General features: G+C 39.9%; 1 long non-coding RNA gene across 7 annotated transcripts in view; it reads left to right on the top strand.

Annotated features, from left to right (window-relative positions):
* LOC101903851 (uncharacterized) overlaps positions 1-25107 on the top strand; it is a 140515-nt gene that overhangs the window by 73488 nt on the left and 41920 nt on the right. For 4 of the 7 annotated variants that reach the window (XR_009496176.1, XR_009496173.1, XR_009496172.1 and 1 more), the window contains exon 3: positions 4030-23784. The exons of the other annotated variants lie outside the window; for them this stretch is intronic. This is a non-coding gene — a long non-coding RNA (uncharacterized lncRNA). The remainder of the gene's footprint in view (positions 1-4029; positions 23785-25107) is intronic. 7 annotated transcript variants of the gene reach the window in all.

Below are 25107 nucleotides of genomic sequence, written 5' to 3' on the forward strand. Positions count from 1 at the left end.
GTTCCTCCAGCCCTGAAGTTATATGGTAATGCCATCATATAGGGGCTTCCCTGGTGGCTCAGCTGGTAAAGAATCTGCCTGCAATGTAGGAGACCTGGATTTGATCCCTGAGTTGGGAAGATCCCCTAGAGAAGCATATAGTGTGTGGTGTTATAGGAAGGGAACCCTAAGCTTAGGAAACCTGAACCTTTTATAATGGGTGGTAAATAGGCCTACGCTTTGCTCTGAGGAAGATGTCATCTCTGTCTTGCATGGCTGCTTGCTTGGCAAAATGAGAAGTGTGGAACAAAGGGCTGTCAGGGTCTTAACAAGATATGTAGGAATAAGAGAGACTCATAGAGGACAGTATCCCCCAACTAGATACTATGTATATCCTCACAGTCTACTGAATAAACTGAGACTGGGGGCAGGGGCAGCGTGTAAGTAACTTGCCTTAGGTCACAAAATTAGCACACGTGTGATTAGCATTTGAGCTAGGCAATCTGATTTCAGAGCACATGCTCCACGAAAGTAGCATTTTAGTTTGAATCACTGAAAGCTGAATCTGAGACAAGAACTTGGGTGCAGGTAGGTGTATATAGGAGGTATTTGGGCAGGTGCCAAGGACTTACCCTGTCTAGATGGCACTCCTCACCTACTTATTCATTCCCATGTTTGTTTGTTTTTTATTTTTCAAGAAGTTTAATTAAATGATATCTGCAAGATTCTTAAAATCATAAAATAAAAGCATATATAGCATGGATAAAGCTCTATCAAGCAAAAGTGAATAATAGCAATAAATAAAACTAGATACTAATCTGAACAGACTTTCATCAGTAAATTTATAAAAAGATTCAGTTGAGAAGGACAGAAGCTGAACTCACTAGGAAGTATTGAGATCTGATGAAGAGATTATGAATATGTGTGTAAATCTTATTTTTCCGTGTTTTAAACCACTGTGTCACTGAACTGAATCTGATGCACATACAAACTTGAAAAGGTTGACTGCCTCCACTGCAGAGTTTTGTAAATAGTTATTTTCTATTTCACTATGGTTTTACATTCTCTCATTTTTATAACTTCCCTTAATTATCCAATCTGTATTTATGTACCTGTTGGGTAAACCAAACCAGGCATGCAAAAATGATACACTTATTTCCCTGAAGATAACTTTGGCAATAATTATATACTTGTTTAGCCAGGTGAATGACCAACTGAGACTGAGCTGACAGTGCTGATTTTGATAATTTTTACTAGAAATATAAATATATGGGAGGCTCCATATGTATCTTCAGAATTCTACTTATTTACATCTTAGAATGCTAAGCAGAGTTTTTAGAGATCAGTTTAGCCTTAACGAAGAGAGACATAGATATTCACACAGCAAATCTAAGTAGCATAACCCAATTTGTTGTCTTATCCAGGTACTTTGTGCAAATCTAAGTAGCATAACCCAATTTGTTGTCTTATCCAGGTACTTTGTGCTTTACTTTCCAGTCCCACATCTGCTTCTAAACCAAGTGGAAACGTTATGAGAGTTAGAATAAAAGAAGACAGCACTGAACTTCAGAGCTGAGATTTGCTACCAGTGAGCTGTGCAAGCTTAAGCCAGACACGGTTAGCTTCAGTTTCCTGGTTTATTAAATAGGCCTGGGGTACATGATATATACTTTTCTCCCCAGTATTAATGGGAATATGATTTTAACACAGTAAATTCTGTTGGGAAGCCAGTACCCAGAATTAAGTTGTGTACTTTTTATAGTTAAGAACAAAGACTTTGGAGCCAGACAGACCTAAGTTTGAATCCTAGTTCTGTTGATTATATAACTTTAGGCAAATTGCTTCACCTCTTTCATTTTCTATATAATAGAAATAATCATAACTTTCCTTGCCGTCAGTATTTCCACATACACCTAACAGAAAACCTCCTTTGAGCTCACATTTCTATTGTGCTCTCACCATACCACTTGCTTTTCTTTTATAGAAAATCTTCCTAAGGATTGTCTCAGTGCTTCTACTTTCCCATCTTCATTTGACCTTACAACAGTGTGACTTCTCATCCTATGACTTCCGCTGATGCTGTTTTCACCAAGGTCACTCAGGACTGCCTTCTGGCTACATCTAAAGAACACATCTCAAGTTATCTCCCAGCGAAGTTCAGCATAGACAACCACTCTCCTTCCTGGGACATTCTCCTCCTTTGGCTTCCAGAAACGTGCCTTCTACCTCTGTTTCTTTTCCTTCTCTGTTTCCGATGGGCCTCCTCCTTCCCTGTGTGCCCCTTCCAGGTATTGTTGGCCCACAAAGTTCTATTGTAGATCCTATTTTTCTTTCTCTATAAAATCTTCTGGATATCTTAAGTATTTTCATGTCTTCAAGGACCACCTAGCACATAATGCTGATGACTCCTGAATCTTTATCCGTAGCCCACAGTTCTGAGTTTCAAATTCACATACATAATTACGTCTTGATTATTTACACTTGCTTGTCCCTCAGGTATGTTCCCCAGCATGTCCAAATAAAACTAATTATCTTTATGTCCATATTAGTTCCCCTATTTTGGTGATGTAATCTCCATCCAGTCAGTGGCTCAAGACAGAAACTTTGGTTACCTTCACCCCCGCTGCCCCCAAATATGGGGAATACTACTAAGCAGGTCTAATCTTGAGTATCTCTTGAATCCATCTGTCTTCATCTCCATGACCATTTTCTGACTCAGACCACCATCTTCTCTCATCTCCATCGCTACAACATTCTCCTTATTGATCACATTTATCAGTCTTGCTGCCATTCTCCACACTGCAGCTCAGTCACATCATTTCCCGTATTATAATCTCTCGAGAGGTTTACATTGCCGTCCAACTAACATACAGACTTTCTACAATGACTAACAAGACCCTTTGTGATGTGCGCTCCCCTCACCTCTCCAGCCTCGTCTTTCTCTCCTTTCCGTGTTCTGTCCCCTACACACTTGAGGCTCCACTGAAACAGCTTCTTCCAGTTCCTCCAGTTGAGGAGGAACTGTGTATGTTTGTTATTCTCTTAGCTGGAAACTTCTCTCCAAACTCTTCCTCGTCTATCTGTATCTCCACCTCCAGAAAGCCCTTCTTGGCCTGTGAATCTCCCGCTGGCCGTACTCCCTATGTTCTTCCCTCTGTATTTGCTCCATCATCCCACTTGCTACCTTCCTTATACTCAGCTGCTTGTTTACCACTATCTCCCATGACACTAACCTCTGTGAAAGCAGAGTCCCTGTCTGTCTCACAGGTATTCCCTGCACTTGGCAGAGCCTGACACGTGATGAGAACACAATCCACAAATAAAGTGTCTACTAAATGAACAAATGTATGAAAATCACACACTAGCTAGTTTAACAAGTGCCACTTTTTAACTGTAATTAATAGTAGATATTAGAATGTTTTTTTAAGTTTTGGGATCACTATGGATATTATCTGTTGGCTCCTATCTGTACTCAGGAGCCCTATAGCCTCACAGAGAGAACTCTGTGGTTTTCATGGTGAGAAGAGGGTGGAAGAGGGAGAACAGGATGATGGGGCTCACTGGTCCCCACCTTGGGACCTTAACATGGCTTACACCGGAGCAACTAGGATTTGTTTGTTTTATGCACTGGGGTGGTATATTATATCATTATATTTTCTATGGGGAAAAAGCAGGGAAAAATGAAACAATAAGAAAAAGTAGCCCTGATATAAGCAAGCTATCAAAACAGGTCTTATAAAGATGGTTCTACAATTAAGTAAGGAAATGAAAATATTTGCTTTAAAAGACATAATGGAGGCAGGTATTTGGTCCCTACAGCATAGTACTAGCATTACCAAGAAAAGGGTTCAGTGTTCTTAAAAATGGTTCTGGGATGATGGGTTGTGTATCTGCTTCAGTTTATATCTTTTCTTAAATCAGTTAGGCTGACTCATACTACCAACTGACATTTATTAATAAGCATAATTAATAAGACTGTGAGACTTTTCTTTGTCATCTTGTTCTTTTCTATATCTTTTCTGTGTATTTCTATTGTTTTTCCTTCTCCAGGGGATCTTCCCAACCCAGAGATTGAACCCAGGTCTCCCACATTGCGGGCAGATTCTTTACCAGCTGAGCCACAAGCTGCTGCTGCTGCTGCTGCTGCTAAGTCGCTTCAGTCGTGTCCGACTCTGTGCGACCCCATAGACGTGAGCCACAAGGGAAGCCCCCAAATACTGGACTGGGTGGCCTATCTCTTCTCCAGCGGGTCTTCCCAACCCAGGAATCAAACTGGGGTCTCCTGCATTGTAGGGGATTCTTTACCAACTGAGCTATGAGGGAAGCCCCCCCAAATATGGAACACTTCACAGATTTGCGTGTCATCCTTGCACAGAGCCATGCTTCCCTGAAAGCTTCCATGGAGTTGCAAAGAGTTGGACATGACTGAGCGACTTTCACTTTCTATTGTTTAGATAACCGTGCCTGAATAAAATAGGACTTTTTGCGGTGTAGACAGGGAAAAACATATATAATCAGACTTAGAAATTAAACCTAGTACTAGAAATTTTCAATCCTAATCTGCTTCCTCTGCCAGTGTGTGGTTAGAAGTTTCATACCTTGCAGTTCCCAAGGGAAATTCTGCATTTCCATGTCCCCACTTTCCTAACATTAGAGATGGCAAGATGTTAGACATTGCTATTGGAAGAGAGGCTTAGGAGATAAATATTCTTGATCATTCATTCATTCAAAAATATTTATTGAGAGCTTGCTGTGTGACAAGCTCCTATAACATTATCTAGTGCTTGGACATATATCAATGAAAAAAAAAGCCAGATAACATCCCTACTGTTATAAAGCTTATATTGTGATGGGGGAGAGAGAATCAGAAAATAAGAAAACAACAAAATAATTTTGAAAAGTGATGAATTGTATGAAGCCAGAAGAATGATCATGTGCCATGGATTGACACCCTGGGAAGGTGGGGCTAGATTGGGTTAGATTGGGGCTGCCATAGCCAGGTGGCCTCTGAGCTGAGCTAAGTGGTGAGAAGTAAGCAGCCATGTGAGGAAGGAAGAACAGAGCCTTCCAGTAGAAGGGAGCAGTGAGGGCAGATTTCCACCCCGTTCCCTTCCCTGTGGGCCTCAAGAAGGCAGCACATGAGGTGCAGCCTTCCTCAGGCCATTTCAGGGAGCAGGACCAAGTGGTTTGCTGACAGGGCCCAGCACAGCCGAAGTAGAAAGGGACACCATGGGGAAATAAGTGGAGAAAGCAATAGGAGAAAAGTCATACAAATTCTTTTATAAGAAGTTTTGTGTTTTGGTAAAAGGTTTGTTTTTTCATTTTAATATTTAAAAACAAAATAATCTTAAAACTAGATGTGTGTGTGTACCATGTGCTCAGTCATATCAGACTCTTTGCAAGTCCATGGACTGTAGCCCGCCAGACTCCTCTGTCCATGGGATTTCCCAGGTAGGAATACTGAAGTGATTTGCCATTTCCTCCTGTGGGGGATATTTCTGGCCCAGCCATTGAACCCGCGTCTCCTGCGTCTCTTGCATTGCAAGATTTTTTTTTTTTTACCTGCTGAGCCATCAGCAAAGCTTAAAACTAGACAGAAATCCCAAGCAAGAAGAAATGCTCCTAAATTGCTACAGTTCAATTACAGTTCAGTCGTGTCTGACTCTTTGCGATCCCATGGACTGCAGCACACTAGGCCTCCCTGCTGCTGCTGCTGCTAAGTCGCTTCAGTCGTGTCCGACTCTGTGCGACTCCATAGACAGCTGCAGCCTACCAGGCTCCTCTGTCCATGGGATTTTCCAGGCAACAGTACTGGAGTGGGGTGCCATTGCCTTCTCCGACTTAGGCCTTCCTGTCCATCACCAACTCCCAGTTTATTCAAACTCGTCCTAAATTGTTATGGGCATTTAAGTGGAACCTGTGCTTATCCCATTTGTCCACTAGAGGGAAGCATTGCCTATCAAATGCACCCGAGGTTTCGTATCCGGAAAACCAGTTCCACAGGTACAGTTACATTCCCATCTCTCCTGTTCCTCTTCTGTCTTTCCCATAATCCACCTTTTAACTCCCTGCCATCCACCTATCTGAGGACACGATCTCCGTATTCTGGCTAGGCTTTTTGTTTAGAGGAGAACCTCTGACTCGTTAGGAACAAATAAAATCTGCACATTTAACCTTGTTGAAAGTGTTTTGACCATATGCCTCACTGTGGACCCTTTCAATGGGCAGCAAGAATCTCAGGGGTCTCCCGGGACTCTGTTTGGCTCATTCTGCCCAGTTCTTCAGGATCAGGCCCATTGCTAGGGGTCATGGGAGTTTAACACTGTTAGGTTAGGGAGCAAAGAGCTTTGTTTCCTCTTTGTGGTGTTGGATTGGCTGTCCGCTGGTAGGTTGGCGGCACCGAACCTGGCCTCCATGGGTGTGGGGACCATGCTCACTTCTTTTCCAGCATGCCAAACCCTAGTCACCTGCCTGCAAGTTTCATGTTCTATGTTTTAGCTTTAATTTTAAATTGGGCCTTTTATGAAAAGTGTACACAACAGTGAGTTCAGTAAGAGAAAAGTGGAGGAGAAAGAAATGGCAAATTTTTAGCTGTAGCTACACAGGCAGATTAAATGTAAGATTTTAAAATAGGGTGTGAGAATTATGTACAAATAAATTATGAGAATTTATAATATGGGTTTTGCTTCCTTCCAAAGAAGGAATCAAAGCATCATGCGGCAGAACACATTGCTGTGAACATTGGATAATTATTCATTCAGGGTGTATTTAGTGTTTTCCTTTTTTTTTTTTTTTTTAATTTTAATTGGAGGCTAATTGCTTTACAGTATTGTAGTGGTTTTTGCCATACATTGACATGAATCAGCCATGGGTGCACATGTGTTCCCCATCCTGAACCCCCCTCCCACCTGCCTCCCCTTAGTATTTTCCTTTTATGTGCCAGGAACCAGGGTATACAGCCCATGGGCAGGGCTTTTACGCAGCTTTTATTGTAATTAAATAAAGATATGAATGAGTTCAAAAGTCATATAAGAATGTGTGTGTGTGTGTGTGTGTGTGTGTGTGTTGGTGTTTCATAGCTGGACTTCATCATCTCCAATACACTTCATTTTATAGATGTAGAAATGATGGCTTGGAAATACTGAATACTGTGACTGATTCAGGGTGACACAGTTTGTTCATTTGACCACTGAAATTTGCTTTAAGCAAATGGGAAAACATTCTAGGCTCAAACAGTAAAGAATTTGCCTGCAGTGCAGGAGACCGGGTTCTATCTCTGGGTCAGGAAGATCCTCTGGAGAAGGGAATGGCTACCCACTGCAGTATTCTTGCCTGGAGAATTCCATGGACAGAGGAGCCTGGCAGGCTACTGTCTATGGGGTCACAAAGAGACATGGCTGAGCAACTAAGCACACACCCACCCAATTATTCAGCTCTGAGTGCTTGAGAGAAGGGAGAGAGAATGGTTTGGAAAGGGAAATTTCTTTGGCGGGGCCACTAATTTATTGAAGAAATGATCATATGGATCCTTGTATCATGGCCTTGGAGGGACAATGAAACGTTCTTCAAATGAGTTAAAAAAAAAATCAAAAAATCATCAGCTCTTCATGAAGTTATGCCATACAGTGTTGAGTTGTATTTCAGTGAAGGGATTTCTGTTTTAAGCTACTACATACTCTAAGAATGTAACTTTTAAAAATCTAACCTGAAAAAAATAAATAAAAATCTAACCTGACATAATTGAATCTAACTTGATATAGAATGAAACCAAAAGAATCTGGAGGAATATTTGATTCTTTTAAAGCTTGATATTGAGCAGCTGCTCAGCGAATATGATTAGTGAAACTCCTTCCATGAAACCAGACTCCAGCTCCTGACCAGGTTGCCTGATCCAATTGTCTGTCTTTGTTGTTTTGATAGCATGTTTCTGGGCCCAGAAGAGAAGAAGAAGAAGGAAATTTGGAGAAGGAAATGGCAACCCACTCCAGCACTCTTGCCTGGAAAATCCCATGGATGGAGGAGCCTGATAGGCTACAGTCCATGGGGTTGCAAAGAGTCAGACACGACTGAGCGACTTCACTTTCCTTTCCTTTCCTTTCTGGGCCCAAGTTATATGTCTAATTGCCTCAGTATGCACTTTTTGCTTATGTAGACTTATCTTAAGAGAGAGAAATAGGAGGGGATATTCATAAAAGAAAGAAACTGGGAGGAGGACTGCATGTGTTGTCTGTCATACTTTTCATTAGAACATAAATTCCTAGAGCTGGAATTCTGTCTTGGAGTTTTGGTTCTGCTGGTAGCGTGCTGTGCTCAATAAAATTAACCCATCAATCAACAGGACAGAAAATCCTGTCTTGCCAGAAATAGTACTTCCTATTTGTCCCATAGAAAGACAGTACAGAAGCTAAGGAAAATGGCAAAAAAAAAAAAAAAAAAAATCCCCCAAAATATCAAATAAAAATATAATTGAATGAAAACAAATAGATAACAGTGGAGTATTCAGGGAAAACTACTGCCAGATTCAGGTTTCCCCCTTGCCGTCGTCCTCACTCTAATGGAGATTTGTCTACGTGGGTGGCATCTTGGATGCCCCATTTCCCGCCTAGAAGATGCTGTTCAGAATGGGTCAAGGTGCTCCGTTCATCTTCCTAACAGCTAACCCAGAAGCTACTCACTGCCACTCCCAGCGGTCTTGCCATCTGTCTGTCAGCATCACCACCAGCGAAGCAGCTCCTGAGCTCCCCTGGCCCAGCCTCACTTGGTCAGAAAACAAAACCAATTCATCTGGGGAGGGATAAATAGGAAGCTGGCAAGACAGACAGAGCACTATTGACTACAAAGAAGAAAGGGAGGGCTGGTGTGGGGAAAGCAAGTGAGACAAGTAAATTGAGAATGCTTCCTGTCACAAACCCTCTTGAGAATTGATGAAAGCTACCAAGCCTTTCTCCAGAACAAGAACATATGCATATGCATACCCAGTTTTGCATAAAATTCCATGAATCCCCACCTTCTTTAGCCACACACACACACACACACACACACACCCCTCTTGTTTTAAAAAGTTAAACTGTAGAAGCTGTTTCCAAATCTTATTAATAATGAAGAAATTATGAAAAACTCTTTAATCATGGCAACTGTTTTGTATTAAAGAATTTTCTTTTTCCAGTTGTAATCTTGCCTGTACAAGTGTATCTTTCAAATACACTTATTTTTAGAGGCAATTTCTAGAACTCTAAGAATGGCCAAAATGAACAATTGCAAGGGTAAAAATACTTGTTATCAGTGTTTTTCTCATGTCGCATAGTATACCTTGTTTGAGTAATTTTGTTTAAAAGAAAAAAGGCTTCATTCTATTACCAAATTCTAGAGGACTAAAATTACCTAATATTTGACTATTTGGGGCTCTTTTAGGAAAACTAAAACTCACAAAAGAGATTAAGTTTCTTATCCCCCAGTCTCATGCACCCTGTGTCCTGAATGGAGGAGGCCTGTCCTCAAGTCCAATTAAAGGCATGCTGACTATACAAATTGTGGACTTGCCTCGTGGCTCAGCGGCAAAGAACCCACCTGCAATGCAGGAGGTGCGGGTTCAATCCCTGGGTCGGGCAGACTCCCTGGAGAAGGAAATGGCAATCCATTTCAGTATTCTTGCCTGGAGAATTTCATGAACAGGGGATCCTGGTCAGCTATAGTCCACGGGGTCACAGAGTTGGACACGACTTAGCGACTAAGCGACTAAACAACCACCAGAAACTACAAATTGCACATTCTTCCTCTATTTCACTGTAGGAACATGAGGCTCATCTTGATCTCTTCTTGAAGGCAGGTCTAAGGTCCTTGGCTTATCTTCCCCCACCGACCTCCCAAATCGTGCAGAATAGAGATTTTCACTTGAGGATGGAGCACTAAGGCAGCAGTGTCTGGACTGCTGCTGCTGCTGCTGCTAAGTCACTTCAGTCGTGTCCGACTCTGTGTGACCCCATAGACGGCAGCCCACCAGGCTCCCCCGTCCCTGGGATTCTCCAGGCAAGAACGCTGGAGTGGGCTGTCATTTCCTTCTCCAATGCATGAAAGTGAAAAGTGAAAGTGAAGTCGCTCAGTCATGTCCGACTCTAGCGACCCCATGGACTGCAGCCCACCAGTTTCCTCCGTCCATGGGATTGTCCAGGCAAGAGTACTGGAGTGGGGTGCCATTGCCTTCTTCTGCCCACAGCCAAAAACACAGAGGACATTCTCTCTATCTACCCTCATAGCGCTTGGGAGAGCAGAAGGGGCACAGGTAACAGCTGGCAAAGAGAAAATGTGGGAGGAAGTGAGGGGAAATCAATAAAACAGAGATGAAAAAGTAATGTGCTCTCCACGCCGTAAAGGAAAATCATGATGAAGGCCCAAGTTAACTCCCATAATGCTTTCAGGGATCAGAGAAATGACACTGTCAAAATAGGGCATTAGTTTTCTGAAGCCTACAGGCTGAATTTTATTTATTTAAAGTTAACTCCCATTTTAATACAAAAAAGATAGCATATTCTACATCAAAGGGAGAAAAACTTTTCCTAATGTATCTATTTCTCTTCTGAAGTGCAGGAGCTGTCGTCATATAATGGTTTGTGGTGTTTTCTCGACTGTGTTTGCTTTTCTTTGCATCGGGAAATGCACAATAAACAGACTCAAGCCTGGGTCTGCTTCTCTATGCCAAATGGCAGTCTTCTGATTTTGTGTGTGTTTTTGAATGCATTGTTAGTTTTTAACTAAGATCTATATATGTTGTGTGACTGATGTTTCAAAGCAGGAGAGAAAGAGACATGGATATGAAATCAGTCCTTGGTAAATTGTATCAAAGTGTAACTACAAGCTGTTGAGAGAATTGGGCTGGAGAGGCCTTTGAGGAATTATTCCCTTTTCTCTGGTGACCATTTCATTTCCCTTGGGAGTTCAGTCAGTGGTTGCCCGGAACTGCTCATCCTCTTCATGAGGATGGCCCAACCTGTTGGCTTTTTGGATATTGTTTCCATAACTGTGAGAGTAGATCAAAATTACCATCTTGCTGAATTACCGGTCTTCTCATTGTTCTTCATATACTTTGCTCATTTCTGAACCTAAGTGTTACTCTATGCATATAGAAGTCAATCTGAATGTACTAGAGCAGGTAAGAGCATGAACTTGGCAGTCTGGGTTCAACTCCTGGGTCTGCCATTTACTAGCCATGTGATAATTACTTAACATCCCCATGCCTCAGTCTCCTCATCTGAAAATGGGATGATTACCTACCTCACAGGGATGCTAGGAGGAGTAAATAAGTAATGTAAAGAAGTTGGTTAGCTCAATACCCACTTACATAGTAATTCTTTATTATAGAGAGCTTCCAATGATGATGATGGTGGTTCTTATTTTTCTAATTACAGCATAGTTTGTTTCCTCTGGGAAACCAGTAACCCCTTCCTGATATTGTTCTGATATAGTTAAATAAGGTTGACCCCACCCGCTTCTGTTGTAAGGGTGGAGACATAACCCAGACCTGGGCAATCTGTGAATTCCAACCCCCTAACTATAGAGATTGGCTCAGGGATGGGAAAATTACATAAGTTGATCCAATGAGGGTGAATCCCAGGAGTTTGTTTAGAACTATTGGAAAAGAGACACTGTCTTTTGGGTAGTTAAGAAGCAAGATGTAAGCCTTGCAGCTACTGTATAGAGTCAGTTCATCTGAGACTGAGTCTAGTGCAGAGGAACACAAAGCCAAGAGATGGAGAGAGAAAGAGAAGCCAATTTAAATCATAGGACCCCAAGTTTGCAGCCATGCTGGGAATCCCCGAACCATTCCTGCGTAAATCAGTCTGTGTTGGGCTTCACTAACTCTCACTGACTCCTCATATGCCCTCTACCTTGTTCAAACTCAACCCATCCTTTGAGACATGGTGCCTTCTGGAAGTCTCTGAGTTTCCATGGCACTTACTATCTGTGCCATCAATTTAGTACTCATTACCCACAACCCACATTAGAAAGTTTACTTTGGTGGATGTATTTACTGTATCTCTCCAATTCTATGATTTGCTTCCATTGTTACTCTTTGGTGATTTCCATAGTGACTAGCACGTCTGCTATTTCATGTTTGCCAGATACTTTGCTTGAATTCCTTTTGTCCTCTAATGCCTATCAAAAGTGAACACATAGAAATACATGAAGTAAACCCTAACAACAGTACAGAGTTGTTATGTAGGAAAATTTTGAGAGAGGAGCCCAGCCCCCTGTCACCTGTGAGGAGCAGCAGTGATAGAATGTGGTCTTGTTTATATTTGTCCCACCACACTGTAAGCTTCATAAGAGCAAAGACTGGCTTTATTCTTAAATTAATTTTTGTTGAAGTATAGTTGCTTTGTGTTCATTTCTGCTGTACAGCGAAGTGAATCAGCTATACATATACATAATAGTAGTGGTAATCCCTCAGTCACATCCTATTCTTTGCGACCCCACGGGCTGTAGCCCTCGAGGCTCCTCTGTCCATGGGATTCTCCAGGCAAGAATACTGGAGTGGGTTGTCATTCCCTTCTCTAGAGGAGCTTCCCCACCCAGGGATCAAACCCAGGTCTCCTGCATTGCAGACAGGTTCTTTACAGTCTGAGCTACCGGGAAGTCCTCGATATGTATACATACATCCCCTCTTTTTCGGACTTCCTTCTCATTTAGTCACCACAGAGCACTGAATAGAGCTCCCTGTGCCCTCCTCCAAGCAGTGCTCTGTGTTTCTAGTGCCTTGCATGGTCCATGATGCATTCTAGGTGCTCCGTAAATACTTGTTGAATGAATGCTGATTTACAGTGCAGAGAACTCTCAGAGCTATTGCCCAGCCCTTACCAACATGTAAGGGAAATAGAGTAAGAAAGAAACTGCTGGTTCTATGTAGCCAGCACCTTCCTCCCATTATTCTAAGCCCCTTCTCCAATCACTTTATTTCTTTAAATCACAGGAATAAATAAAGCCATTCCTTAGGATGACAGATGAGGTGTAATGACAATATCATGTTTGGAATTTCTAAGTCTGTGAAAAGACCAATATGAATTCCAGACCGAACAAAGAAAAGCTCACCATCATTAGGACGAGTGAGTGAAAGGGTATGAAAGCTGAATCACAGATTTAGAAAAAGGCACTGCATTGGAATGCTCAACACATACACAAAGAATTCTGGGTTTTGGGATCTTGCTTATTTTCTTAGGTAACATTATGTGGCATTAGTTCCATAGTAGCTCTATGTTTCATAAATTGAAGAAAATATAAACCACTCTTCCTTTGAATTAGTTGATCCTTCCCCACAGAAAGTATTCATAAAATACTCATCTCCTTTTGCAACTCAGTATTTTCCATTCACTTGTTATCATCCTAAAATTATTTTTATTATATCAGTGCTCTTCACAAAAAAAAAAAATTCATCTGCTCCAACAACGTAGAATCCAAGCTAAACCAGATAGCCAAGACCTTCAGTAATTTGACCCAACCCACCTTTCTGTGTGTAAACTTTTCCCTATTCCTCCACCCAAGCCTCTGTTCCATTCACCTTTGTCTGTTTCCTCTCCTTGCTTCTCACTTTTGTACTTATTAATCTTTCTCTGTCTATTCCAGCATGTGGTTTTATTTTAAGCAGTATCCTTTAACCACTCCAATGAAGATGAACTTTCCTTCCTCGGTTCTTAGAGTATTTATGGTCACTTCTTCCTCTTATCGTCTGAGGTTTTTATCATTTCATGTGAGTTTGTCTCTGTTATTTACTTTGAATCCTTTAACAGCAGAGATCAGACCTTGGACTCCTTTACGTTTTGCTTTACATATAATCTGGATTATTTCCATAGTTATTGTAATAACTCAGGTGATATCCTTTCACTATTCATGCTTGGGGAGGTTTTATCCTTTTTCAGTTAGTAGGAGGTAGCAGAGAATGAGATGGTTAGATAGCATCACCTACTCAATGGACATGAATTTAAGCAAACTCTGGGGTATACTGAAGGACAGAGGAGCGTGGTGTGCTACAGTCCATGGGGTCACAAAAGAGTCAGAGATGACTTAGTGACTGAACAGCAAGAACAACAAAGAGTGCCAATTGCCATAAAATTCTCAAATTTATTAATATCCCTCATGACCAAAATTAATCAGAATTACTTTCCAAATTATATTTTTACAAAGATCTTAATCTTTCTCTACCAAGTACTTTATGATTCAATGAAAAAAAAATTCACCAGGTATCCAGTAGAAAATGGGGATTGGGATGTGCATAAAACTAATGAATGGCTATCAAAATATGAAAAGATGAGTATCTTCACTCAAATTTGAATTAAAGTCAAATTCCATCTTTCACTTCTGAGACTGATAAAAGTTAAAAAAATTAAAATCGCCAATGAATGATATGGACAAAGGTGTAGAGAAATAGGAATTTACGTATACTGTCCAGAGTACAAATTTGGTATAGCCTCTTTGGAGGACTATTTAGGAATATACATGAACATTTAAAATTGCCCCAACCTTAGAGTGAAGAAGTTCACTTTTCCATTCTCCTTACAGATATAATCATATAAACGCATAAACATATCTATGTGTTAACAGATGTTCATTGTGGTATTATGTATAATACCCAGTGCACTTCAGTGGTGGATTAAGTCACGGTTGAATGCCGAGCTGTGGTGGAGCTGGGACTTGAATCCAGGCAAACTGGTTCCATGCTTATAAAGGCAGGGCTTTATTACTGCCAACTGAACTTATTTAGGGCCCTTCTCTTAGGAGCTCAACATCCTCTGTAGACATTGTCTGTTTTTTTTGGCCAGGAGGAAGAGTAGTTAGGAGTAAGTCATAAATATTACTATAGTCATTAAACAAGTCAGCAATAGAGATGAGACTAGAATTCCTATCTTCTTGACTCAACCCATAAAACACTCTGCCATTTCTCATCTCAGTTTTGAGTTGACACACATTTATTTAACTCTGTGACATGTCTGCCAAAAAAAAATGTTCTAATGAATCTTTCAGGGTGTTCTGATAGCTGCTCTGTTTTGAAGTGTATCTGATGAATGATTTATATATTAGATTTATTAAAAACACGTCCATTACTTTGAGGCCTTGGGCAGATATTTAAAGGAAGAATATGGCATATTCAACCCAGCAGTTATGATTTCCCATAAGTAGCTAAGGGATGGCCCACCAGGGGATGTCAGATTAAAAAGACGTCTGAGAAGGTGAGTGGATTTGGCCTCTCTAACTCAAGATGCAGAAACAGAACCACCACAGAAAGTAGTCTTGCCTCCATTCCCTGTGGCTTAAAACTTCATATTTCTTTTGCAAAGGCAAGCAACTGATTCTACTCCTGCTTGGTTTGGCTTACCAAGCTCCCATTGCATTTGGACAAAATGCAATTCTAACAGTAGGATGCAAACACCAGTGTCAGTGTGCCTAATGAATTTAGGAAGAAAAATGATCAAAAGTATAAAGATCTCTCAAAAGAAACACTGGTACACAGATGCATAATTCCTTCTAGGAAGTCAACTGTAGAAGGGGCACTAGAGGACAGAACATAAGGGTTCAATTCATTCTCCCTGTCTCTGTTTTTTAATTAAATTTTAGGACATGACAGAAATATTCTAGGGTTTGGGAGAGAAAAAGGTAAAAGGGTTGTTAAGAACGCAAGATTTTAAGATTCATCTAAGAAAGCTAGGCTAATATATCAACCTGGATTAGTCTGCCAAAAATATGAAAATACAAAAACATCATAAATTAGTCAGTTGTCCATGGCTATAATCTGTTTGCCTGATGCCAGATGTACGTATGATAGGAAAAACAGTTGGCTTTAAAACAGCTGGAAAATGTTAAGCACTTATATAAGATAACACATTTTTTAAAAAGTATCAAATGGATTGGTATCTTGTTAGGGTATGCAGTTTAACAGAAGTGGCTATGATTTAACTCGGACCAATGGTAAATTTTTCCATTTTAGCATTTCAGTGTTCATTTAGGGAACTATAATACCATGTAGTACAAACCCTTTATTAAATCAGTGCATTCATTATCTGAAATAAAAGTTTTATTCAATCACTGTATTTTGATAGACTAGACTATTGCACCTGAGTAGGAGATAATGGATTGAAGAGAGTGTCCTTGAAGGAGAGGAGCTCAGACCTCCTCTCTTGCACATTCTCAGGAGACAGTTTCCGATGCTATCAAGACTTCAGAAGGCTTGCAGGGACTGCGAGCCAGCCCCATGTGCTATAACAAATCAGTGCATGAACCAGCTAACCATGTAACTGGAGAGAGGAAAGAATGAAATCATTTCTGCTCAAAATCTGTCGATGTCATCTTTTAATCTATTTAGGGTGATCAGCTCAGCTGGCTTTATGGCAACCCAGCCATGTGTATGGTAAGGACTCACTAGAAGCCGCCATCAAAGTTAGTAAATCTGTTTCTGCTCTCTGCAGGCTCTACTTGCTTAGCCTAATCCTTCCATCTCTGTGCTGCCCAGCAATTAGAGAAAGAGCAGGAAGAATTCTGAGTGATGAGAAAGAGGATGAAACAAACGAGGCAGACAAGCACGTACACAACACTGATATGGAAAAAAAATTACTAGTAGGTATTTTCACAGCCTGATATACACAAGCCTTTTTTAAAGGCTCCTTTAAAAAATGCATATGTTCCCATAACTGCCTATAACTTTGTGCTGATAGTCTTCTAACACAACTTTGTATTTTGGATGCTCTGATAGCCATCCGCATAGACTAGTTTTTTTTTAAATTGGAAGTATACTTGATTTACAGTGGTATGTTGGTTTCAGGTATATAGCACAGTGATTCAGTTACACATGTATATATGTGTTCTTTTTCAGATTTTTTTCCATTATAAGTTATTAAAAGGTATTGATTATAGTTTCCTGTGCTATACAGTAGGTCCTCATTGTTTATCTATTTTATGTATAGTAGTGTGTGTCTGTTAATCCCGGACTCCTAATTTATCCCTCCATCCCCTCTTCTCTTTTGGTAACTACAAGTTTATTTTCTGTGTGTGTAAGTCTCTTTCTGTTTTGTAAATAAGTTCATTTGTATCATTTTTTAGATTCTACATATAAATGATTTCATATACTTGTCTTTTCTGTCTGACTTAGTATAACAATCTCTCAGTCCATCCATGTTCTTGTAAATGGCAATATTTCCCTTTTTTTTATGGCAGAGTAATACCCTATTGTATACATCTACCACATTTCTTTATCCATTCATCTGTTGATGGTCATTTAACTTACATGTCTTGGCTACTGTAAATTGTGCTGCTATGAATATTGGCATGCATGTATCTTTTCTAAATAGATATCTGGATATAGGCCTTGGAGTGAGATTGCAGGATCATATGGTAACTGTTTTTAGTGTTTTTTAAGGAACCTCCATTCTGTTTTCCATAGTGACAGTACCAATTTACATTCCCATCAGCAGTGTAGGAGGGTTCCCTTTTCTCCATGCCCTCTCCAGCATTTATTGTTTGTAGACTTTTTGGTGATGGCCATTCTGACTCCAGTGAGGTGATGCCTCACACTATATTTGGATGCATACATTGCTACAAAGATCTCTAGGAAATGCTCTTCAGCAGTAGATCTGGGAAAGTATGAAAAAATATTCACCAGTATAACGTGTGTTAAAAGATGGTTCTGCTGCTTTCTGAATATTTACTAGCTATTTCCATTTATTTACACGCATAAATTGCATCACCATACTGATGTAAACTGTTAAAAGCTTGATGTAATCTATTAAAAGCCCGAGGAAGTGAAAGGGGGAGAGAAGAATACAGAGGCTCGGTAAGGGTAGCATCAGCAGTCCCTCACCCCCAAAACAATCCTTCCCACAGGGATGATTTCAAATTTTCCCACGCAGAAAAGGAAAAGAATTCTTGATTGGAGAGGAGTTACCGTGTCTTGAACGTCTGTATTGTTTCCTCCCTTTGCAGCACTTGAGTGAAAAGAGCACAGGGGATACTGATTCCCCCTCTGAAGTAAGGAGGCCTAACATGAGGCCAGCTCCAAATTGAGGTCATGGTTAGTTTCATCCACTGCAGGTTTCCACTTGGAGCTCAAATGCAGTGCGTTGGATCGCAGGTAATTGCTTTTTCTGGGCACAGTGTGAGAATGATTTATGAGAGAGGAGACAGAAATAGGTGAGCCCTCTAACATAGTGTCTTCATACTGCCTAAGAGTCCGCCTGCTTACCCCTGACGAATGTGGAAACAGGAAAGTTTGCAGAGTTCTAAAGAGGCTTTAGTCAATGCTCCTCATTTTGGCCTGGAATTAGGACCCTCTGAAAAGTTAGCACTTTTTTTTTTTTTTTCACAAGAAAGAATCCCTTCATGTCCATGGGTGTTTCATAGGTCCCAGGGTCAGAATGTAGGCTGATACACTAGGTAGTAAGCACCAGTCATCCTCCTTAACTAGGCCAGCGTTTGTCCACTTGAAATGGCTAGTATATGTATCTTTAGATTCCTTTCTCAAGCTTTTAATGACTGCAACCTCCCCAAAATATATTTGTTTCCCGTTTTCTCGGTGCTAAAAAAGGGAGTTGTTTTTCTGTTTCCTTATATTGACAGAAGGGCTTGGCATTTGACAATTTAAACTCTGTAGGAAACCCTGGAATTTGGAACCATTGTCTTTATTCACTCATTAAGGAACAAAGTCCCTTTGCAAAATAAATAGACTTGAGGTCTAGACTGTGGGAGCCGGAAGGAGTAGAGTTAGGCACAGAAACGCTGTGTTTTTGACGAAACTAATGGTGAAAATAGTGCAGAGGTACAGAGAGGCTGCAGCTGTTGCTTGTAAGGATGAATGAGGTAGTGGATACTCTTAGGGGCTGAATTGTGTTTGCCCAGAATCCATATGTTGAAGCCCTAACCTCCAGTACTTTATGTGACTAGATTTGGAGACAAGACCTTGAAAGAGGCTCTGCATTTGACCCTTAGCAAATGTCAGCATGATAAAGAAGATACTGAGAGAACTAGAGGAGCTTGGGGAAAAGGCAGTTACTTGTGCTTGTTGGGTGTGGTGAGTGGAGGTGGGAGAGAGGAGAGGTGCAGAGTTCTCATAAAAAGAGAGTGGCATTTTGTGAAGCAGATGACACAGGGGCAAAGGTGGAAAGGTACCAGGGGCACTCAGACATGAAGGTATACCATGGTGCTGGGAAAAAGCACCCAGTGTGATAGAGGGCAGAAAACACAGGGGAGAATTCTGGGAAGTAAGACCTGAAAAACAGGTCAGCACAGCTTCTGGAGGGCCTTGCATGAAGGGTTTTGGATACTGTCATGTAGACAATAATGAAGGAAAATATATGGTTTTTTAATATCTCAAAAGTTCTTTAGTTTCTGCCTTATGTTTTTCTTACTTTCATTGAATATCTTTAGTCAGACTTCAAGTTCCTTCTCTCCCAGCCCATCAGCCAAACTGCTCCTTAAAAGCCATCTTTTATAGAGGCTTAGTGATTTTCCATGGACACCCACCCTTGAAAGGTAACGGATAGCCTTGATGTCCTAGACCCTGTGTAAGTTCTGTCACCAATTTGATGGATTCTGTAGGGCATGTCATTTTTGCAATCTGTTAAGAACTGACAACAATAGTCCCAGAGATCAACCAAAGTATGTTGGGTTTCAAAAAAAACACTGACTAGGTGAGCAAAATGTGATTAAAACTTAATATATACCCCATCCTCTGGCCTGGGTGTATTCTTTCTCTCTCTTCTTTGTATCTGAACTAAAATAACATCTATCAATCGTGGAACATGGCCAAACAGTTAAAGTTATGAGATTAATTGGAAATGCATGCCATTTCTTGGAGAAGATTCAGGAAGAATTTTTATCGATTCATGTTTATATATTACAGGCAAAAATGAAAGTTACATTCACTCTTTATTCAAAATAAACCTCACCACTTACATGCAAATAGCTATACAGTGACTATGGTGAAGTGAAGTGAAGTGAAGTGAAGTGGCTCAGTCGTGTCCAACTCTTTGCGACCCTGTGGACTGTAGCCTACCAGGCTCTTCCGTCCATGGGATTCTCCAGGCAAGAGTACTGGAGTGGGGTGCCATTTCCTTCTCCAGGGGATCTTCCCAACCCAGGGATTGAACCCAGGTCCTGCATTGGAGGCAGATGCTTTAACCTCTGAGCCACCAGGGAAGCCTTGACTATGGTAGGGAAGCTAAAGGACACTGCAGAATACATATCTAAACAATTAGGTGATGGGAGAATGTGCTGAATGTCTAAAAAGACAGAAATAGTCTTTTATCACCACATTTTCTGCTCCTGTGTCCTACTTGTAAATTAACAGTAAAGGTACATGTCTCTCTAGCAGTCTCTTCAGCACACCAATAAAAAAGCATTCGTTTTGACCAAGAGTTAGTTTTTGTGTTCTTAGGATTTACTCTTCTAATAAATTTTAAAAATAAATTATATAATTTTAATTATATAAAGGCCATTCTTGCAGAAGCAGTATAAATGACGTGGTTAAGAACAAGAGCTCTGGAGTCAGATCCTCCTGGTTCATGTCCTGGTTCTTCAGTTTGTGGTGATCACGTCCTAGTCATTTTTATCTCTGCACCACAGAGGATCACTGTGAGGATGAAATGAAATAGTGCAGGTAAAATGCATGCTTAGCATAATAGTGGGTGAAACTAATGAGCTGCTGTATAGAAAAGAACATTCTCTGCTAAATACTGGGCCTCAAAAGTGAGCTGATAGGGAGACCATATAGAATGCCAAACACAACTGTCATGTACACCTCCAGCCTTTCTGGTCAGTGGACAAGAAATGATAATGATGAGGCAACTGGTAAACCATACTGCCAGAAAAAAATCAACCAGTGACTCAGAAGAGGCTGACTTTACACGACTCCAGCAGGAAGCTAAAAGTTCAGAGAGTTTGTGTTGCTAGGGAACATTTTTGAAATCTTGAAGGGAAACACATGTTTACATCTAGGTAGAAAGGCATTTGGGGGCTTATTGTTTAACAAAAGGCCTATGAATTGCAGTATTAAAATCCTTAGGACAGCTGTGCGTCTGTGACACAGAGATTTCAGAACGGTGATGAGAACAGTTAGTGTGGAGAGCTTGCTCCCAAGCAAGCTAAGTGCTTGCCGGCAAGCCACATGGACCATTTCTCCTCAGGGTAAATGCATCACGGGTACCGGGACCAGTGCAGGTACCATCTTGTTCATCTGTACCTCTAACAGGGTCTGAAACACTAAAATGCAAAAACAGAAAATGGTGAGTTTTCACTATTGACCTTGCACAGAGCAGATGCACAACTGATAGCTGTTGAATGCATTTATCTACCATTTATCTGCCGCTGCAAAGTCAGTTTCTTTGGAGGTAGGACAAGGATAAAGACTCTTGTATTTTGTGGGCCTGACATTCAGCACCCACTGTGTCTGGTTCTGTGGTATGTTTTCCCTGAGGAGTTCTCCATTATCACACCAAGTAGAACCAATGTTAAAATATTTACCAGGTCTCCAACTCACCTCCTTTTTCATCTTAATAGAAATTCTACCTGTAACATGATTGAAGTGAAAATGTATTCCCCTAGATCTGAAAATGATGTTCAGGTTAAGGTTATTTAAAATTAGAAAGGAATGCAATTCAAAAGAAATATTCAAGAAAAAATATAATGATGATAAAACCAGCAATATCAGAAGGCATTTGCTATTAATTTGGTGATGTTAATCATAGAAGTGAGGCATGAGATATTATGTAATTTTCTTCCAGTCACATATTTATAATAAGTATATGTTTTCATTAGTAAATAATAAAAGCATGAGAAGAAAACCAAAATCTTTTCTACTATCATCCAACTTTTTAGTACAATAAAAATTTCTCATATGGCAGAATTTCCTCTCTAAACTGAGAAATTCTCTTGTAACTAAAACTGTCATGAAGTTGCCACATTAGACTAATGACCTTTAGTTATAATTGGAATAATTGAATTTTAAATTGTCAAGAAAACGGAACTGAAATTCATAAAATTTGCCAAGAGAATAGCTCTTTGATATGCATTTGACAATCTGAAAAATATGACAGCTTAAAAAAAGTGAATCTGCTATTGCATTATCCAAGGGCAAAGCAAGCACTTGAATATTCTTTTTAAAAGCATTTCTCCCTCATGATCTCAAGATTAAAAAATTGCTCAGCCACTTTTGTTGAATTTGCAGTACACTTGCTTTAAGTCTTCTTTTGGAGAAACATTTTATCAGTTAAAATTTTTACATGAATCCCGTACCCAATGTAAGAATCATTTATAGCTAACTTATTGTAATCACATTGAATGATATACTCACAATGATGCCCCATCTCCAGTCAGAGTATGGAAGAAATAAGCAATTATTTAACTGGGTAAGAATTATAATGCGTAGGAATGAAGTGTTTTAAATTTCTATGGATTAAAAAGACTATCCATTCTTGAATTTATTCCACATTGAAAACTGTTGACACTCGAGGTGAGTATTGACAGAAGTAGGGCTGATCAATATTGAACCTTAAGGGTCAAAGGACTTCATGTTTGGTGTAATAAGCAACTTAGTTTAAGTATTACAGTATTTCAGTAAAGTAACAGTTATTAAGGGTCAGGCAGGGTTTCTATTATAAACTCTAATTCAGGGAGGCTTGGGATGTGTTGTTCCAGAGTCTCTTAAAGGTATATAATAGTATGATTGAAGCAAGATGATAGTTTGGAAATAAACAAAGAGAAAGTGAGTCATTATAGTCAACGTTGAAGAATTAAATTATTTCCATTCTTCAGATTTAAAACCCATCTTTTCTTACCATCTCCATGGACCTTTTATGAGATCTTTAAACCCAGGAAGCTTTAGATGAGAGGTAAATCTCTTTTGAGTTTTTAAGTGGCTTGAAATCTTTACTTTTGAAAATTATCTAGCACATTCAAGTAGGCTGTAAATTATAAGTACAACCAAAGGGAGCTCTGTATCTGTTCAGCCAGATATGGTTCAATGAAATCTCAGAAACACCCTCTACGCTTTCCACTTAGTTGTGTGTAGAACATTAGTAACACATGGAAATCATTACTTTTTACTCAAACATACTTGATCTTGTTGGCCTACTGAATTGCTTAAGGTTTGGTTTTTCAGCAAATCTGTTTATATAACTAAGAAATAGTGTCTTAATTATTTACACTAAAATTTGTGCTGAACACATTGTGACTTAAACTTGGAAAAAGCAAACAATAAAGCAAATATGGTATATACCAATTCCTTTATAATAATAAAATAATACCAAAATAAATGATTACATAGAAGTGTATATTGCTTGGCCTAAAATTTAACAACATGATTTAAAAAAATAATAATTAGGGAATAAATTAACATGAAATAGTTTAAATTAACATGGCAAAGTTTAAGATTATGGAATTTGGGTTTGAAAGAAAGGCTGGCTTATCTGAACAGAGAGGCTAAAGTACTAACTCTAGTACTTTCTACCTATACTGAGCGCCATATAAGCACAATTTCTGAATCCTCAAGTACTTCCTAGGCAGACACTAAGTAGCTGCCCCTTTGTGACCTCTTTTCTAGAATTCAGAATCTATAGATACCTTCAAACAACAGAAGTGGGCATTGATCAGTCAAGGAAGAAGCCGTGCGCTTTCAGTTTCCATTACATTAAACAAAATACTCATTAGTGCTTGGCATCTTCCCAAGCAGACACAATCTAGGTGTCCACTGAGGCCTCACTGTGCAGTTAAGAAGTTTAAAAAGACTTTCTAGACATCAACTAGGGACAATTAAGGAATGGATAAAATGACTCCAAGGTAAGAAGGCTGGAATTACTGGAAATGAACACACACAGAATCTCAACTGTAAACTAGACAAACTATCTCTATATTTATAAAGGTCAGATTACACATATAAGGAAAGAAGGACTGAAGAGCCGTCTGCTTACTTCATCATCATTACTCTCCTTTAAGAAACCACAGTATGCTTTACTATGGTAGTATCCAGTCATATTTTAATATTGTTTTATATTGTTAATATTGTTTATATTGTTAATATTGTTTAATATTGTTATATTGTTTTAACAAAACCACATCTAGATATATGGTAGCAAAAATAATCTGATGGAAACCTGTCATCACAACATAATTATTCCTATCTTTACTCAATAAGAGAACTAAGTGCTAGTATTACTAAGAGGTCATACTACTGTAAGTTTGCTCTGAAATCCCTATCCATTAAAACTATGGAAAGTTTTATTGCCAAACAGCCATTCCCAGATCCAAAATAGCTCCTAGAAAATTCTAGAGAGCAACTACTTGCATGCAGGTCAGACTTACAAAAGAATTCCCCCAAGTGTTTTCTTCCCTTCCTCTCTTTCTCCCATCTATCCATCCATCCTTTCGTCCCACAAGCATTTGTTAAGTACTTGGCTCAGATGGTAAAGTGTCTACCTGCAGTGCCGGAGACCCGGGTTTGATCCCTGGGTTGGGAAGATCCCCTGGAGAAGGAAATGGCAACCCACTCCAGTACTCTTGCCTGGAAAATTCCATGGACTGAGGAGCCTGGTGGGCTACAGTCCATGGGATCGCAAAGAGTCAGACACAACTGAGCGACTTCACTTTCTCTTTCACTTTCATCTGCCAGGCACTGTGCCAAGTGCAGGGGCTGCAATAGTGAGTAAGACAGACAAGGCTTTAGGTGGACATGAAGTCACGGGCTAACACATAAGGCAAAAGGTTTTATGTGATCTCTGTTTCTTTCAGTATTAAAATAACCTTATTTGAGAAATCTTCAGGGAAGACCAGTACTTCAAAATTCATTCACGTTACCTGTCCCTCATCTTCTTTAGGGGAATAGGAAGAAAAGCCTTTTATGGCAAAATTTCTCTTAAAGAGACATTTGTCTTTCTACTTTGACTGACACAGTCTAATCTACCAGACAACTGTGGGAGCAAATGTTAAATATAAACTCTTCTCAGAAGGATGCTGTGTTATTTAGCCATGAGGAATATATGAAAGAACATGCAAAAGGAGAGAACATATGCTTCACATGGACCGTGAAAACCTCCTTGTTTGCCACAATATACTCCCCGCTTTTTAACTCAAAGATACCATTCTATCAGTACTTAACACAGATCT

Source organism: Bos taurus, chromosome 10 (genome assembly GCF_002263795.3).
Source record: "Bos taurus isolate L1 Dominette 01449 registration number 42190680 breed Hereford chromosome 10, ARS-UCD2.0, whole genome shotgun sequence".
In the NCBI taxonomy this organism is placed as follows: domain Eukaryota; kingdom Metazoa; phylum Chordata; class Mammalia; order Artiodactyla; family Bovidae; genus Bos; species Bos taurus.